Raw genomic sequence first — 18,828 nt, forward strand, 5'->3', positions numbered from 1 at the left:
TGAAGATAAACCCATCTATACTTCGAGGTTGGCTTTCTCTTTTAAGCTTCAGACCCACATCTCTAATTGCTTATGGGTCGTTTCTATTTTGACACTTGCAATGTAACTTGACCAGCTATAGAATAATAGCTATTGATTATGTAGCAACTAGGATTAGAGATGGAGATAATGTTAAGAAGAAATGAAAGTTGATATAATCAAGGATCCATGTAGTGACAAGAAGGACCAGCTCTTTTTTAAATGTTGAAATAATAGAGGGAATGGGGGGGATGGACAAAGTTAAGTGGTCAGGGGACAAAAAGGAGCTTTTAAAGAATGTTTTAATTTATCTCACGCCTATCCCCAATCCATTCTATAGCTAACTGCTAGGAAAATTTTTTCATTGATCAAAGATTTGCTGTTTCCTCTATTCTCAAATTTTAATGCTTCCTGAATTATTCACTTCTGAAAAATGCCTAATAAATAAGATTTAAATGATTTGTTCTATTATTCAAAGAACTATTTAATATCATATCCCCTTCCATTTCCAACTATGGAAAGATTCTCCTCACTCTACTCTCTAAGGTCCAGACAAACTATGTTACTCTTCTTTTCTTCAATACTTCTTCACCTCTCTGTCCATGTGTATATTGCTCCACAAATAATCAGGCATTCCTATTCCTTAACTGTAAAATTATCAATTTGTATTTGATACTATCTCAGGTCCCTTCTATCTCTAAATTCAGCCTTTCAAATAGTGGGTATTTAACCAATATTTGCTTATAGATTGATAACTACTATGAATGCCCTTCATCCGTTTGTTCTGTTGAAGTTCTGCTTATCCTTTAAAGCCTAATTAAAATAGGGTTGCTGTGAACATCAAATAAGAAGCCTAAAACATGTAGCAGAGGCCTGGCACATAGTCAGTGTTATATAAATGTTAGTTGTTATTATTACTCTTCTCCATATGCCTTCCCTTATTTTCCCTCTTCCTCAACATAGCACTTTACTTTGCACCTCTCTCATGTATTCGTGTAAAATGAGATGCCTGAGTGATGTAGTAATCTCACTCTTGGTCCTGAGGTAAGAAAACTTAATGTTGTATCTCAGGTCCAACACTTAACTTTTGACATATGAAGGTAAAAATGACAGCCACTGACTTCAAACTACCAATATTCTAATTGGGAAGAAGCATAAGTTATGCATGCAATTAAATGTGATAAAAGTTAAGGTAATGCGGTAAGAGAATAGATTTCCCAAAAGATATTTCAGGAAAATTTTGGGAGGGAGTGAACAGTTCCACCTGTTAAGGATTAAGGATTAAGGGTTATCACTAAAAAAGATTCATGTAGCAAGTAGCAATTGAGCTGGAATTTGAAGGAAAAGACTAAATGAAGGGTTTTTCAGGATGTGAAGATAAAGAGCCATTATATTTCAGGAATGGAGGATGGATAATCTATGCAAATACCAAGAATTTAGAGGACAGGACAAGAATGGAAAGTTGCATAACAGTTTACTTTGCTCAAGTTCTTATAGCAAAGTAATAATTATAATAAAAATAACTAGCTTTCATAAAGCACTTTAAGATTAGTAAAGCATTTTGTATATATAATTCAGCCTTGGAATCCTTCCCTGAATCATGGTAGCCATGGAAATACTGATACTTTCTCAGGGTCCTTTGGTTTACTGGAACCATGAACTGGGGGTGAAGGCTTCTAGGATTATTTGCAGAGAATTTTGGTAGAGAGAGACTTTGGAAGGGAGGAGAAAGCAGTTGTGTCCACAATGAAAACACATGAGGAAGTACTGTTCCCCAACTTCACAGAGAAACCCTGATGTTGAAGGTGTGTGTCTGTTGCCTAATGCAAGAAGATGAGATACTTAAGTGCTGACATTAAGAACGGACCTGGTTCAGTGACACTTTTCCATCATAGACACATTCCCCCCCTTTCCTTTAACTGCAATGTATAAAGAAGGTCTTTAACTTCCATTCTATCCAATGCCTGAAAAAAAATCTTTTTTCTGGTTTTGCAATAAGGGGATTTTGTGCACTTGCCCTACCTTCTTGTTCTCCTTTCCCCTTGAGCTTTCTGTCTGGATCATCTTGTTACTGGCATTCACTTTCAGATATTTTAGAAAAAGTACACTAGAAGCAGCTAGATAGCATAGAGCACCGGCCCTGGGGTGAGGAGGATCTGAGTTCAAATGTGGACTCAGACACTTAATAATTAGCTAGTTGTGTGACCTTGGGCAAGTCACTTAACCCCATTGCCTTGCAAAAACCAAAAACTAAAACAAAACAAAAAAAAGCACACTGACCTTTGATTGTAAATTGCTATTTAAATGATAGAAGAGGAAATAAAATCTAGTATAAGGACCATAGTTTCATCTTGTACCTGTCTCAGAGGTAGGCATAAGGTTGCCTGCAACTGTTTTCTAGAATGGCTCAATGTGATTAAAAGGGAGAAAAAAGGCAAACAGGTGATTTGTGATCTGAATGTTCATTCTTCTAGATTTCTCTGACTCAGTTTCCTTATCTGTAAAATGGAGATAATGGTAGCAATTATCTTTCAGGGTTGTTGTGAGGATCAAATAGATAGTTATAAAGCACTTAGCACTGAACCTATTGTAGAGAGGAGATGCTTTATAAATACTGGTTTTCTTTCTTCTTTACATTTCAGATCTTGGTACATAAATTGAAATTAGTTTCATGATTATCTTTTCATAAATGATTGTAATAAGCATTATAAAATAAGAAAATAAAATCTTCCATGAAATGATCATTTGTAGTTTTTGTATGCATGCATGATAACCCCCCCAAAAAAAGCAACAAAAACCTAACTCTGCCACTTCCTCATTTGCCTCTCTAAACAGAGCCTTTGAGCTATGTATATATTTAATTAAAATTGCTTATGTCTTTTGGTTTCACTTACAAAGAATGTCAATATTAATGTAATTAATTTTCTCCTAAATGTCCAATTTCTGGAGAAGGACAAGAACTTGATTTTTAGCATTCTGTTTCTTTTCAATCATTCTGTCATAGTCACTGCAAAAGTATGAGAAGACCACACAAAAATGAAAGCCATGTGTATAGGACTTTCTTTCATGAGTTGCCATGGCCAAAGAAGCCATCACTGAATTTTACCCTGCTAGTAATAAGTCTCTCTATACTTACTTAGCATCCATGGAAAGAAGATATGAACTATTGCAAGGAATGTACTTGAAGTCTTTTTGGCATTTTTAGGAGCATTTTGGCATTTGGCATTTTAGGAATTTACATGTTATTGGTATATCCTTTTGGAAAAATTAGATGCCTCCTTGCTTTAATGAGTTGCAGGAATAGAACTTGATGTAGAATAACAAGTGAATTTGTTTCCTTTTTCCTTTTTTCTTTTTTTTTTGTTTCCTTCTTTAAGGACATTTAGATCACCTTGCTTATTACTCATTTCTTGAGGCCATAGTGTTAAATTTTTAGTTTTCTTTCTAGTAATGTATGGTATCTGTTTTGAAGGATAAACCCAGGCCGAATGCTTTTCAGGCAACAATCAGCTCGCATTTGTGAAGTATTAATTATATTCCAGCTTCTGTGATAAGAACTTAAAATTCAAAAAAAATACAAAAACAATACTATCCCTCAAAGGAGTTTCCATTCTAATAGCATCATCAACATGGAAAAAAATGACATGTATAAGAAACACATTAGTATTTTTTTCAGCACTTTCCTCATATTCTAAGTGGAACAAAAAGAATACTAACTTTGAAATAGGAAAGATATAGGTTCAGATACCAATATGGTACTAGAAACATATTCTACAAGTAAGTTAATTAGCCTCTCTGGGTCTTTTATATTTTAAATGTTATTTTTTTCCAATTACATGCAAAGGTAATTTTCAACATTCTTTCATTTGCAAGTTTATGAATTTCAAATTTTTCTACCTCCCCCCTTCCCTATGGCAGCTAACAATCTGCTAAGTTGTACATATATAATTGTTTTTAATTTATTTCTGTATTAGTCATGTTGTCCTTAGCACTAAAGGAAAAAAAACAAGAATTTTTTTTAAAAAAAATTTAAAACTGAACATAGTTTGCATGCTTGAATTTGCATTCAAACGCCATAGTGTTTGTATTGCTTTGCTTTGTTTCCTAGATGTGGACTTTATTTTCTATAACAGGTCCCTCAGGGTTGTCTTTGATTACTGAATTGTTGAAAGGAGCCACATTCATTATAGTTGGTCCATTTCTCAATGTTGCTATTAATGCATACAATGCTCTCTCATAATCTCTCATTTTGCTCCACATCAATTCATGGAAACCTTTCCAGGTTATTCTAAAGTTAGGGTCCTCATGATTTCTTTTTTTTAAAGCAATAGAATGTTTATTAAAGATATTATTTGAGTTTTACAGTTTTCCCCCAATCTTGCTTCCCTCCCCCCACCCTCACACCACAGATAGCACTCAGTCAGTCTTTACTTTGTTTCCATGTTGTACCTCGATCCAAATTGGGTGTGATGAGAGAGAAATCATATCCTTAAAGAGAACAGAATTCTCAGAGGTAACCAGATCAAACCATAAGACATGTGGGGTTTTTAATTCTGAATTAAAGGGAATAGTCCTTGTACTTTGTTCAAACTCCACAGCTCCCTATCTGGATACAGACGGCAATCTCCCTTGCAGACAGCCAAAAATTGTTCCCAATTGTTGCGCTGATGGAATGAGCAAGTCCCTCAAGGTTGAACATCACTCCCATGTTGCTGTTAGGGTGTACAGTGTTTTTCTGGTTCTGCTCATCTCATTCAGCATCAGTTCATGCAAATCCCTCCAGGTTTCCCTGAAATCCCGTCCCTCCTGATTTGTAATAGAACAATAGTATTCCATGACATACATATACCACAGTTTGCCAAACCATTCCCCAATTCAAGGACATTTACTGGATTTCCAATTCTTTGCCACCACAAACAGGGCTGCTATAAATATTTTTGTACAAGTAATATTTTTACCCTTTTTCCTCATCTCTTCAGGGTATAGACCCAGTAGTGGTATTGCTGGATCAAAGGGTATGCACATTTTTGTTGCCCTTTGGGCATAGTTCCAAATAGCTCTCCAGAAGGGTTGGATGAGTTCACAGCTCCACCAACAGTGTAATAGTGTCCCAGATTTCCCATATCCCTTCCAACAATGATCATTATCCTTCCTGGTCATACTGGCCAATCTGAGAGGTGTGAGGTGCTCATGATTTCTTACAGAACAAAAGTACTCCATAGCAAACTTTTTCAACCATTCCCCAATTGATGAGAATTCCTTTAATTTCCAACTCTTTGCTACTACAAAAAAGTAGTAAACTGCTAAAAAAAATATGTTTGTATATGTGAGTCTTTTGTCCTGTTTTATGATCTCTTTGGTATTTAACATTGCAGTGTTATTGCTAGATCAGAGGGTATGCACAGTTTTATTGCCCTTTAGACACAGGTCCAAAGCATTCTCCAGAAAGAGTGGATCAGTTCACAACTCCACCACCAGTGTATTAATGTCCCAATTTTCCTACATCCTCTTCAACATTAATCATTTTCCTTTTTTGTCATCTTAGCCAATCTAATATGGGTGAGGTATTGCCTCAAAGTTGTTTTAATTTTCATTTCTCCAATAATGATTTGTAGCATTTTTATATGACTACAGATATAGCTGTTTATATCTTTTGGCCATTTATCAATTGGAGAATGATTTGTTTTCTTATAAATTTGATTTGGTGTTCTTCATATTTTAGAAAAGAGTCCTTTATCAGAAATACTACCTGTGCTTTCCTTCTAATCTTGACTGCATTGCTGTTGCTTGTGCAAAAACTTTTAAATTCAATGTAGTCAAAATCTTCCATTTTGCAATTTATAATGTTCTTTATTTTGGTCAGAAACTTCTCCCCTCTTCATAGATCCAACAGAGAGATTATTTATTGTTCTCTTAATTGCCCTGTGGTATCAACCTTTATGTCTAAGTTCTCTATCTACTTTGACCTTATTTTAACATACAATGTGCTGTATTATTATCTATGCCAAGTTTTTGCCATACTATTTTCTGGTTTTCCCAGAAGCTTTTATCAAACAGTGAGTTCTTATCCCAGAAGTTAGAATCAAATAGTAGAATACTCTAATCAATCACTACTGTTTCTTTTGTACCTGATACATTCTACTTATCCATTTCTCTGTTTTCTTAACCAATAACAATTTTGGTAACTGGTGTTCATAATATACCTTTTTCCTTCTCTAGTTTCTTTTATTTTTTATAAAAAAAGATTTTATTTATTTTAAATTTAAAAATTTCCCCCCAATCTTGATTCCCTCCCCCTCCAGAATGCAGTCATTTTTTTTTTACATTGTTTCCATGGTATAGATTGATCTAAGTTGAATGTGGTGAGAGAGAAATCATATACTTAAGGAATAAAAATAAAGTATAAGAGATAGCAAAATTACATAAAAGATTTTTTAATTAAAGGTAATAGTCTTGGTCTTTGTTTAAACTACACAATTCTTTCTCTGGATGCAGATGGATACAAATACCGCAAAACTGGACCTAATTGTTACACTGATTGAATGAACAAGTTCATTAGGGTTGATCACCATCCCCATTGTTACTGTTAGGATGCACAACCTTCTTGTTTTGCTCATCTTGCTCAGCATTAGTTCATGCAAATCCTTCCAGGCTTCCCTGAATTCCCATCCCTCCTGGTTTCTAATAGAACAATAGTGTTCCATCACATACCTATACCACAGTTTATTAAGTCATTCCCCAGTTGATGGACATTCACTCGATTTCCATTTCTTTGCCACCACCAACAGGGCTGCTATAAATATTTTTGTACAAGTGATGTTTTTACCCATTTTCATAATCTCTTCAGGGTATAGACTCTGTAGTAGTATTGCTGGATCAAAGGGTATGCACATTTTTGTTGCCCAGAAGCTGATGTCTATGGGTTTGTCAAATAGTAGACTGCTGCAGTCATTTTCTGTGGTTTTTTTTTGAACCTATCCTAATCCACTGAGCCATTATTGTAATTCTTAACCAATACTAAACAGTTTTGATGACTTCCACTTTATAATATTTCAGATCTCATATAGGATTTCAGATCTTATAGAGCTAGACCACCTTCCTTTACATTTTTTCATCAATTCCCTCACTATTCTTGAACTTTTGTTGTTGCTCCAGATAAATTTTGTTTTTATATTTTCTAGCTTGATAAAGGTTATTTGGTAGTTTGATTGGTATGGCACTGAATAAGTAATTTAATTTGGGTGGAATTGTCATTTTTATTATATTAGCTCAACCTAACCATGTGTAATTGACATTTTCCCAGTTATTTAGATCTGACTTTATTTGGGTGAGACGTGCTTTATAATTGTGTTCATACAGTTTTTGAGTTCATCATGGAAGGTTGATTCCCAAGTATTTAGTGTTGTCTATAGTTACATTAAATGGAATTTCTCTTTCTCTCTCTTGCTCTTGGGCTTTGTTATTCATATATAGAAATGCTGATTATTTATGTGAATTTATTTTATATCCTGCAATTTTACTAAATTTGTTAAAAGTTTCAACAAATTTTTTAGATTATTTTCTTCACTTCTCTAAGTGTACATCATATCATCTGAAAAGAGTGGAAGCTTTGCTTCCTCATTGTCAATTCTGATGCCTTTAAATTCTTTTTCTTCTCTTATTGCTACAGCTAGCATTTCTAATACTATATTGAATAGTAATGGTGAAAATGAGCATACTTGTTTCACCCCTGATTTTACTGCAAATGCTCCAAATTTATTCCTATTACATATAATATTTGGTTTTAGATAGATACTATTTATTATTTTTAAGGAAAACTTCATTTATTCCTAAACATTCTAGGGTTTTTAATGGGAAATGGATGTTGTATTTTATCAAAGGCTTTTTCAGAATCTATTGAGATAGTCTTATGATTTCTGTTGGTGTTATTACTGATATGTTCAATTAAGTTGAGTGTTTTCCTAATATTGAACCATCCCCACCTAACTGGTATAAATCTTAACCTGATCATAAGGTATTATCCTGGTAATAACTTGCTGTAGTCTCATTGCTAACATTTTATTTAAGATTTTTGCATCAATATTAATTAGGGAGATTGGTCTATAATTTCTTTGTTTTGATACTTCCTGCTTTAGGTATACACACTTTATTGGTGTCATAGAAGTTTGGCAGAATTCTTTCTTCTCCTATTTTAAAAAATAGTTTCTTTAGAATAAGAATTAATTGTTCCTTAAATCCACCTGGACCTGGAGACTTTTCTTAGGGAGTTTATTGATGGTTTCTTCAATTTCTTTTTCTGAAATACGGTTATTTAAGTAATTTATTTCTGTTAATCTGGACAGTTTGTATTTTGTATATATTCATCCATTTCACTCAAGTTATCAAATTAATTGATAAGTAGCTCAGAATTATCTCTTTAATTTCCTCCTCATTGGTGGTTAGTTCATGCTTTTTGTTTTTGATTTTGGTTATTTGGTTATCTTCTTTCTTTAAAAAAAAATCAGATTAAACAAAGGCTTGTCTGTTTTATTGGCATTTTCATAAAACCAAATCAATTTTATTTATGAGATCAGTGGTTTTCTTGCTTTTAATTTTATTAATCTCTCCTTTGATTTTCAGAAATTTTAATTTGATATTTAATTGAGGATCTTTAATTTGTTCTTTTTCTAACATTCTTAGTTGTATACCTTATTCATTGATCTTATCTTTCTCTATTTTATTCATATAAGCATTTAGAGATATAAAACTCCTCAAAACTTCATTGACTGCATCCCATAAATTTTGGCATGATGTATCATTTTTTGAATATAATTATTGATTATTTCTGTTATTTGCTATTTGATCTACCCATTGTGTAAGATGAAGTTATTTAATTTCCAATTAGTTTTTAGTTTATCTTTCCATGACCCTTTATTACATGTAATTTTTATTACATCAGTCTGGGAAGTGTGTATTTATTATTTCTGCCTTTCTGCATTTGATCAAAAGGTTTTTGAGCCCTAGTACATGGTCAATTTTGATATAAGTTGTAGGTACTGCCAAAAAAAAAGGTATATTCTTTTCTATCCCCATTAAGTTTTCTCCAGAGGTCGATCATATCTAAATTTTCTAAAATTTCAGTCACCTTCTTAATTTCCTTCTTGTTTATTTTGTGGGTAGATTTATCTAGTTCTGAGAGAGAGAGAGAGAGAGAGAGAGAGAGATTGAGGTCCCTAGTTATTAAAGTTTTACTATCTATATCTCTTTGTAATTCACTCAGCTTTTCCCTCTGGGAATTTGGATGCTCTACCACTAGGTGCATGCATGTTTAGTAATGATATAGCTTCATCACCAATAGTCTTTTCAGAAGTTGTATTTTTCTTCCTTATCTCTTTTAAAAAATTTTATTTTATTTTTTTAAATTTATTTAAATCAAAGGGGTTAAGTGACTTGCTCAAGGTCACACATTTAGGTAATTATTAAATGTTTGAGGTCACATTTGAACTGAGTTCCTGCTGACTCCAGGGCTGGGCTCCATCTACTGTGTCACCTAGCTGCCCCCTTATTCCTTTTAATGAGATTGATTTTTACTTTTACTTTATCTTAGATCAGGATGGCTACTCCTGATTTTTTTTACTTCAGCTGAGGCATAATATATTTTGCTTCAACCTTTTACCTCTACTCTGTGTGTATCTCTCTGTTTCAAATGTGTTTCTTGTAAATAACATATTGTATGATTCTGGTTTTTAATTCATTCTGCTATCTGCTTCCATTTTATGGGACAGATCAACCTATTCATATTTACAGTTAAAATTATTAATTCTGCATTTTTCTCCATGCTATCTTTCTCCATTTACATTTTCTCTTTCCTTTCCTCTTATTCCTCCTCACCAAAATTTTACTCCCTTTTTCGCCTTTGACTTTTCTTTTAAAATTTAGCTTTTAGTTTATTTTCACTTTTACGTTTTCCTTCCCTTTTATCAGTCCCTTCTTCCCTTATCTTTCCCTTTCTAAGTTGCCCTCTCCCTTCCCTGTAGATTAGGATAAATTTTCAAATGCAAGTGGGAATGTATCTTATTCCCTCTCTGTCAAATCTATTGAACAGAATTTATTTGGAGTTTATACTCTCCTGTCTTTCCCTCTAAAATTATAAATCTTTGTGTCTCTTCACCTGCTGTTATTTATTGCTCTTATACTATTTTTTAAACAAGGCAACGGGATTAAATGGCTTGCCGAAGGCCACACAGCTAGGTAATTATTAAGTGTCTGAAGCTGGATGTGAACTCAGGTACTCCTGACTCCAGGGTCGGTGCTCTATCCACTGTGAGCTCTTATACGATTAATCAGGTATTATCAATCACAGTTTGATTATTTGATTACTTGATGAGCTCATATTGTTATCAAAGTATCATCACAGATTAATTGCTTGATTCCTTGAGAAGTAGCATTGTCTCAAATTACATCCAATTATAATTATAATCATTTTTTATCTTACCCCCTTTTCAAATACCGTCCAAGGACACAGAATCCTCCTCATGAACCAAATTATCATCCAAAGCCAAATCATTTCTTGAACTATTTGTGCCCCTCCCCCCAGGCCTATTTTCTCTCACCCTTTGTCCCCTTCTTCCCTACCAGGGTACTTAACTTATTTGGAGTTTATACTCTCACGTCTTTCCCTCTAAAATTATAAATCTTTGTGCCTCTTCACCTGCTGTTATTTATTGCTCCTTGTTAAGTGAAGCAGGGCCTATTTTCTCTCAGGCTTTACTCTGCCCCCCCCCCCCCCACAGGTACTTAAAACCTTGTTAAGTGAATTGAGGCCTATACTCTCTCCCACTTTGCACTCCCCCACCCAGGGTATTTAACCCTTTTTAGGTGAAGCATGATTAGGTCAAATCTGGGTCTAATTAACTGTAAGAATCTTAAAGGACTCCAAATACTGGGAGCCTCTGAAGGTCTCACCTGAGAACTTTACAAATGATTGTAAGAGACATTGACTCAGGAAGACCTAGTTTATGGTGCTTAAAAGGCTCTAAACACTGGTAGGCTCTGGAGGTCTCACATGAGAACTTTACAAATGATGTTACATTACAGGAGACCCTAATTCAGGACCACCCAACTTATGATGCCCTCATTAGACAAAATGCTAAGCTTTTGTCAGCATAGCAGAAATAAAATAGATCAAAGAATGATGAGACACTTAAGTTTAAAATTAACACCCGTGAAAAGCCCCTGCTTTTCATCAGGACCTTTTGTCTCATAGTGAAGTCATCTAGGACCTCTTTAATGCAGAGACAAGACTCAACTATACCCATATCCTTTAAGTTCAGTCTCTTCAATTATATTCAACCCTTTAATTATCCTAAGAGAAGTAAAGTTTTCAAGAATAAGAAGTGTTATATTTTCCCTTTTAGGATTGAATATAATTTGATGATCTGGACCACCATTTGTTTTGTTTTGTTTTGTTTGTTCTTTCCCCCCTTTCATTTATCATTTTATGCAACTCTTGAATCCTGTATTTGGCTATTGAATTCTCTGTTCAGTTCTGGTATTTATGTCAGGAAATTCTGGAAGTCCTCTATTTCACTGAACATCCATCGTTTTCCCTGATAGAATATGCTGAATTTTGCAAGGTAGTACATTAAGTGTTGTAATCCTAGGTCCTTTGCTCTCTGATATATGGCATTCCAGGTCTTCTGATCCTTAAACGTTGAGCCTTGATAGGTCCTGTATGTGTCTAATTGTGTTTCCTTCATATATGAATTGTTTTCTTTTTCCTGCTTGCAATATTCTCTCTTTTATTTGAAAGTTCTGGAATTTGGCTATAACAGCCCTTGGAGTTTTTAATCCTGGGGTCCCTTTGAGGTTCTGTGGATTTTTTCAGTTTAGATAATTTTCCCTTATAATTTTTCATATAATGTTTTCCAGAATCCTTTTTTGAACAATGATTTCTCGTAGTATGATGATTCATAGATTGTTGCTCCTAGGTTTATTGTCTAGGTCATTTGTTTTCACTAAAAGGTACTTTACATTTTCTTCAATTTTTTTTCAGCTTTTTTTATTTTGTTTGATGGAATCTTTTAGTCTTATAGATTCATTGGTTTCTATTTGTTCAATTCAATTTTTAGGGTTTTATTTTTTTCAGTTACCTTTTTTTAGGTTTTTGCAAGGCAAATGGGGTTAAGTGGCTTGCCCAAGGCCACACAGCTAGGTAATTATTAAGTGTCTGAGACCGGATTTGAACCCAGGTACTCCTGACTCCAGGGCGGGTGCTTTATCCACTGTGCCACCTAGCCACCCCTTCAGTTACCTTTTGAATTTCCTTTTTAAAAGTGTTGAATTTTTCTGGACAATCTTTCATAATTCTTCATGACTCTTTTCTTTTTTCCATTTTTCTTCTTCCTCTCTTCTTTGGTTTTTAAATTCTTTTTTAAAGCTCTCTGATAAGCTTTTGAATTTGAGTACAATTTATAAATTCTTTCTATACTTCCCCTGTGAGTGATTTTTCATATCATCTTTTTCTGTTAAGTACTTTTCTATAGTCAGCATTCTTTTAGTTTTTCTGTTCATCTTTGTTGTTTAGGCTCTGCTCCTGGGATATAAGAAGTATAGGTCCAAGATTTTTTTGGTTTTTGTTTTTTTAAGGTCTGATCCTTGGCTTGTCATTGGCCAGGGTGTTGTCTATGTGGTACAGGCCTTGCCTTTGCAGAGGTTTGTTTCCTTCTTTATGTACAGGTTCTGACTTAGCAGTGGTTTGCTCCTGACTCAGTCCTGCCTTTTAACTGAGTGTTCCCAGGGTTCAGACTTTGTTTGGGGTTGGGATCCTCCTGACTGGTTTGCTATCTAACTGCTGGGACCTCTTCTGGTGTCAAGCTGTCAGGATCTGGATTTCACTGTGGCTAAAAACCTCCCCTCTGGTTTTCCTACTCTCCCACCTCTTGCACTTTTCCCCTAAAGAGGCAGACCTCCACTGAAGATCCTCCACAATGTCTACCACTGAAAACTATTTTGGATCTTCTCTTCTAAGAAGTCTTTCTGGGCTGGAGACCAATTCATACCTCAAACATTCTAGATCTCTCTGAGTTAGGATCTTTGTGTTAAAGGTAGTTTTCTATGGACCCTTGTTCTGCTGGCTTTCGTTCATTTTTCTAAGATCTTGTGTTGGGAGAGGAGTTGATTCACAAACCTTTGGTGTTGAGATCCTTAAAGGCTTTGCTCACTGGGTTTAGTAACTCCAAATGGGCTGGCCAGTGTGGGGCTAGTTGCTTTCTCTGGAGTGTCTGTGACCTTGATTTGTGGCCCATGCCCTAGGCCTGGAGGGTGGGGGGGCATACCTGGATATTGGTCATCCTTGAACAATGTTGGCTAGGTCCTTAGGTTAAATAGTTAATCTCCTTATTCTACTGAGTGAGAGATCTGCTGCCTATAACTGAGCCTAAGGGAGAATGTGGGTAGGGGGCTGTTAACTATATTTGTTCTGGGAAGAGGACTCCACTGAAAATATAGGGCCTAAGGCCAGTTCCTCCACACCAACCTAGGGAGCATATTGATGTCCAGTCACACTCTGCAATTCTCTATGCTGGAACTCCCCCTCCAACCCTGCTGAAGGTCCCCAGTATGAGGTCCCCAGTGTCTGAGGCCAGATTTGAACTCAGGTACTCCTGACTCCAGGGCTGGTGCTCTATCCACTACACCACCTAGCTGCCCCTGATCAAAATTTTTAGGAGACTTGATTCATATTAGTTCTGAGGGAAAGCCAGGAAACGGCACAGTGCCTGGCTTCTCTCCACCATCTTGGTTGGTAGGACATCCTTTTTTCCTTGCCTGTCCATGTGTAATATCATCATGATGTAACTAACTTGCTCCCATACCCTTTCTATGTATAATTCTTTTAATTTTTCTCATAAAAATAAAGTTCTTAGCAGTTACATATATATATATATATATAAATATATATACATATTATATCCTCTATAGAAACATAAACAGCTTAACTTTATTGAGTATTTTGGAATTTCTCTTTCACAATGGTGTTTTATGTTTCTTTGGAGTCTTTTTTTTCTGAAACCAATTTTTTTTTATTCAGCTCTGGTCTTTTCATCAGAAATTTTTAGAAATCTTCGATTTCAGGGGCAGAGACAAGATGGCAGTGTTGGGACTCTAACCAAACTGTAGAGTGATGGAACCCACAGAAGGATTGAGTGAAACAATTTTCTGGCCCAAGAAAACTTGGAAGATCTGTGGGAAGTGTTTGTTCCACCAGAGTTGGAAGAAGTCACTGCAACCTGGGCTGTAGCCATCCAGCACCTGAATGAGTAAACTTCAGCCATCCAGGAACAGCCCATTGGACACCTGGGTTCATGGCAGCAGGTGTGGTTTCCAGACCTCTCAACCCAGGATTGTGGGAAGTTCAGTGGGGAAATTCTGCCACACTCAGTGCAGACTCAATCACAGGAACTGGAAGTAGGTCCATGGAGTCACCCAACAGAGCCATCCAGCAGATTCTTCCAGAGCATTCAGTCCACAGAGTGTAAGAGGTTAGGCAGGGACTGTTGAGGGCTCTCTGATATCTTTGGAGCAGGGCTCTGCTGCTTTGCTGATACTCAGATCCAGCTTGTAACCTGGGGCATCCTTCTGCCAGAGCAGAGCAGGAACCCTCCTCACAACTTCAGGGCAGAGAGGAGTGCTTATGATCATTCACAAAGCAGAGCAAGGCCAGTCAGAGCTTCTCATAAGACCTTGAAGGAATTAAGGTCCCTGAGGAGTGGTCCCCAAACCACTCAAACCTTGGGAAGTGCTTTAAAACCAGATCATAGCCTTGTGAAATTAGTGAACAACTCTAAAAGAGTATGATAATAGATAATTGCTTTAGTCCCATGGAACATCAAAATACATACTCAGAAGAAGACTTTAAGTCAAAACTTCTGTATCCAAAGCCTCCAAGAAAAATAGGAATTGGTCTTAGACTATAGAATAACTCAAAAAAGATTTTAAGGGGAAGAGAGGAAAAATTGGGAAAAGAAGTGAGAAAAATGGAGGAAAAAATCATGAAAACCAAGAAAAAAACTAAAGAAAATAACATGTTAAAAACCAGTTTAGGTCAAATGGAAAAAAAGTCCAAAAGTCAATGAGAAGGGCAGCTAGGTGGTATAGTGGATAGAGCTTCGGCCCTGGAGTCAGTAGTACCTGAGTTCAAATCTGGCCTCAGACACTTAATAACCCATTAACAAGCCATTCCCCAACTGACAAATGGTCAAAGTATATGCAAAGGTAATTTATGGATGAGGAAATCAAAACAATCCTTAGTCATACGAAAAATTGCTCTAACTCATTACTTATTAGAGAAATGAAAATTAAAATATCTTTGAGGTACCACCTCACACCTCTCAGACTGGCCAATATGACCAGAAAGGGCAATGATCAATGTTGGAAGTGATGTGGAAAATCTGGGAAAATCTTGCAAAAACCTAAAAAAAAGTCAATGAGAAGAAGAATGCCTTAAAGAGCAGAACTGGCCAGATGCTAAAGGAGATAATAGGGGTGGCTAGGTGGCATAGTGGATAAAGCACTGGCCCTGGAGTTAGGAGTACCTGGGTTCAAACCTTGTCTCAGACACTTAATAATTACCTAGCTGTGTGGTCTTGGGCAAGCCACTTAACCCCATTTGCCTTACAAAAAAAAGGAGATAATAAAACCCTCTGAAGAAAATAACTCCTTCAAATGTAGAATGAACCTAAAGAAATGTGATGAGAAATAAAGAAATAATAAAACAAAAACAAAAGAATGAAAAATTTAAAGAAAATATGAAATATCTAATTGGAAAAAAGCAATCATCCTGGAAATCATCTACAAGAGAGGTGACTTAAATGAGAGTTAGAAAAAATTGCAAGTAAATTCATATGGAGAAATATAAAGTCGAGAATCTCTAGGGATTTAATGAGGGAAAAAATGCAAAAGAAGGTGGCTTAGCCCTACCAGATCTAAAATTATATTATAAAGCATCAGTCATCAAAACTGTCTGGTGTTGGCTAAGAAACAGAGTGGTGGATCAGTAGAATAGACTAGATGCAATAGCAGGAAATGATTATAGTAATCAGCTGTTTGATAAACCCAAAGGGTCTAGCTTTGGGGATAAAAACTCTCTCTTTGATTAAAAACTGTTGGGAAAATTGGAAGTTAGTATGGCAGAAACTTGGATTAGACCAACACCTCTCACCCTATACCAAAATAAGATCAAAATGTATACAGGATCTAGAAAAAAACAATATTATAAGCAAACTAGGAGATCAAAGAATAGTTTACCTATCAGATCTATGGAATGGGAAGTAGTTTATGAGCAAGGAAGAGATGGGGAACACCATTAAAAATAAACTAGACAATTTTGATTACATTAAATTAAAAAGCTTTTGCACAAACAAAACCACTTTAACTAAGATCAAAAGAAATGTAGTAAATTGGGAAACAATTTTTACAACTAGTATTTCTGACAAAGGACTCATTTCTAAAATATACAGAGAATTGAGTCAATATTTTTAAAAAGACAAGCCATTCCCCAACTGACAAATGGTCAAAGGATATGCAAAGGTAATTTACAGATGAGGAAATCAAAGCAATCCTTAGTCATATGAAAAATTGCTCTAACTCATTACTTATTAGAGAAATGAAAATTAAAACATCTCTGAGGTACCACCTCACACCTCTCAGACTGGCCAATATGACCAGAAAGGGCAATGATCAATGTTGGAAGTGATGTGGAAAATCTGGGACACTATTACACTGTTGGTGGAGCTGTGAACTCATTCAACCTTTCTGGAGAGAAATTGTAATTATGCCCAAAAGAAAACAAAAACGTGCATACCCTTTGGTCCAGCAACACCACTACTGTATCTATACCTGGAAGAAATTATGAAGGGTAAAAAGCATCACCTGTACAAAAATATTTATGGCAGCTTTATTTGTGGTGGCAAAGAAATGGAAATGAAGTGTATGTCTATCAATTGGGGAATGGCTTAATAAACTGTGGTATATATTTGTGATGGAACACTATTGTTCAATTAGAAACCAAGAGGGCTGGGAGTGATGATCAACCTTGACTTGCTCATACCAACAGGGCAACAATCAGGCACAGTTTTGGGATATCTGCAAAGGAGAATGCCATCTGTATCCTGAGAAGGAATTTTGGAGTTTAAATAAAGACCAAAGGCTATTACCTATAATTTTTTAAAAAATGTTTTCTTATTATGTAATTCTGCTGTATCCAATACTTGATATTTCTTCCTTAAGGATATGATTTCTCTTTCATCACATTCAACTTAAATCAATGCATACCATGGAAACAATATAAAGACTAACAACCTGTCCTCTGTGGGAGGTGGGGGAGGGAAGTAAAATTAAGGGGAAAAATTGTAAAATTCAAAATAAATAAAATGTTTCAAAAATAAAAAAATAAGATTATGAACCCCCCTCAGTTGAGCTACCTGAAAATCATATCCAGGAAACAATCCTAGACTTCATTTTCAATAAATAATTCAGCAAAATTGCCCTGACATCCTAGAGGTGAAGGGTAAAGTAGAAAATGAAGAATTCACTGATCACCTCCTGAAAGTGATACCTCCCCCAAAATTCCCAGGAATATTATAGCCATATTTCAGAACTCCCAAGTCAAAGAGAAAAATATTACAAGTAGCCAGGAAGAAGCAATTCAAATATTGTATTGCTACAGTCAAGATTACACAGGATTTAGCAATTAAGTGCTGCTTATGTAGGGCTTGGAATATGAGATTTTGGAAGCTAAAAGAGCTTGGATTACAACTAATAATTAACTAATATACATTTTCAGGGGAAAAGATGGATATTCAATGAAATAGGGGACTTTAATACTTTCCTGTCAAAGCATCCATAGCTGAACAGAAAGTTTGTTCTCCAAGTGCAAGACTCAGGTGAAGCATAGAGTGGATGGATGGGAAGGGCAAATTATGATGTATTTAATACTGTTGAACTGTTTGATTTCCTGCATGGGAAGATGATATTGATTATTCATATGGACCTTCTTATTTATTAGAGCAGTTAGAAGGATCATACAAGGTGCAGGAGAGAGCTGAATATGACAGTAAAATATAAAAATAGAGTTAATTGGCAAAAAAACGAATGTACTGAGAGAAAGGGAAAGAAGAGGCTGAAAGAGCTAAATTATTGCATGTAAAAGTCAAGGAAAGGCTTTTGCATTGGTGTGGAATGAGGGAGTTTTCAATCTCATTGAAAATGGCTCAGAGAGGAAACAACATATACTCAGTAAGGTATAGAAATCTATCTTGACATAAAGGAAAAAGAGAAGAAGGGAATGGTAAAAAGGAGACAGAGTCAGGGGAGGGGAGCTGTAGGTGATAGAGGAGAAGAAGGTCATGGGAGAGGGTAGACAGATATAACATTTTATTTTATTTTTTTCCTGGGTGGTGGGTTTGGGTGTATTGCCCAGAGTCACACAGCTGGATAGTTGTTGGGCATCTGGGGCTGGATTTGGATTTAGAACCTCCTGGCTGTGTGGCCAGTGCTCTATCCATTACACCATCTGGTTGCCCCACAACATACTTTTGAGGAAGGACAAATTGAAAGGAGAAAGAAAATAAAATAAATGGGAGTGGGGAGGAATAGAATGGAAGGAAATATAGTTTGCAATAGGAACTGTGAAAAAAATATCAGAGCAACTTCTCTGATGGACTTATGGTAAAGAATACAATTCATCCCAGAGACAGAGCTGATGGTATCTGAATACAGACTGAAGAATATTCTTTTTCTCTCACTTTATTTTCCTTGAGGTTTCTCTATCTT

The sequence above is a fragment of the Macrotis lagotis genome, chromosome 8 (genome assembly GCF_037893015.1).
Source record: "Macrotis lagotis isolate mMagLag1 chromosome 8, bilby.v1.9.chrom.fasta, whole genome shotgun sequence".
In the NCBI taxonomy this organism is placed as follows: Eukaryota; Metazoa; Chordata; class Mammalia; order Peramelemorphia; family Peramelidae; genus Macrotis; species Macrotis lagotis.